The sequence below is a fragment of the Populus euphratica genome, unplaced genomic scaffold, assembly GCF_000495115.2.
Source record: "Populus euphratica unplaced genomic scaffold, PopEup_1.0 scaffold25.1, whole genome shotgun sequence".
NCBI lineage: Eukaryota > Viridiplantae > Streptophyta > Magnoliopsida > Malpighiales > Salicaceae > Populus > Populus euphratica.
The window spans coordinates 992,024-992,958 of NW_011499851.1; positions in this window are offsets into that span (position 1 = coordinate 992,024).

A 935-nucleotide genomic window follows, 5' to 3' on the forward strand; every position below is an offset into this window, starting at 1 on the left:
CATTATTAAATTGATGTGATTCATCATAAGAACTTTTAGAATATCTCTATCATTTCTGAATTATGTTGAGGATTAGTTAAAATAAATAAGTCATAACATTATTATTTGATTAACAAGTTGATTTATCTTATTTTAATTTTGTTTATTTTCATTGCCACCATAAAACGAGTATTTTCAACAATAAAACATTTTAAAATTATGTTTTATAATAAAATAAAAGATGAGTTTTTAACATATTCTATGATAATTTACATCGAGAGCTTGCTGAAAATATTGATTCGGATTCGATCATTAATAAATTTTATTCTACAAAATATGGAAGGGTGCAACTTCAATAATATAATTTATTTTTATTTTTTTTAATTTTATATACTTTAAATTTAAATTAAAACTTTATTATTAACTTAAAAAATTTATATATATAAATTAATAATTGATCTTATAAAATAATTTATATATATATCTGTTTGACAGCCCAGGATAGAAAAAAATCCTGGTTACGCCGTTGGATGCAGGCCTTTCAGGATTGGTGTGCATGGGTATAGAAAAAAAAGAAGAAGGCCAACTGCTCCTTGGAGTGGGTATCAAGGCTACTAAAACCTGGAAGACCTTAGCAACAGAGCGAAACGGTCTTCTAGGGTTTCCATGGATTGGTGTGCAAGTTTTTTTTTTCTTAATCATCTCTTCGTCGAAGTCTGTCGGTTTACTTTAACTAATTGTGATTTGATTGAAGGTTATTCCCGGTAACTGAAATATTACCAGATCTTTGGCATATATGAGAGCATGCGGAGCAAAAAAAATCTCAATTAATAAAATTATACTAATATAATTTGAAAATATGTGATTGAAAAGAAATAAAATTCAATTATCAAAACAAATAAATAAATAATAAAGGGAGGCTATAACGCGAAACAGTAAAACCGGGTTCTGCTTGT